Here is a 236-nt window from a genome sequence, read left to right as displayed (position 1 = left end):
AGAGAGAGAGAGAGAGAGAGAGAGAGAGAGAGAGAGGGAGAATGGGAAATTGAGGGAAAAAAAGCGATACCTACCCCCGCAGATACGCACGCGGCATTCACCCCTCGTACAGAATGTGCGCGCGCGTGCCTGATTTAATAACCAAAAGCGGTCATGCGTGTTAACCTACCAGCATTTTGATAACAAGGTGACTGCAGCTTTTTGCCAGCACCGAACGAGTGCCCAAAGAGTTAAGA

The sequence above is a fragment of the Ceratosolen solmsi genome, unplaced genomic scaffold (genome assembly GCF_000503995.2).
Source record: "Ceratosolen solmsi marchali unplaced genomic scaffold, CerSol_1.0 scaffold23, whole genome shotgun sequence".
Classification (NCBI taxonomy): Eukaryota; Metazoa; Arthropoda; class Insecta; order Hymenoptera; family Agaonidae; genus Ceratosolen; species Ceratosolen solmsi.
This window is presented reverse-complemented; position numbering follows the sequence as displayed.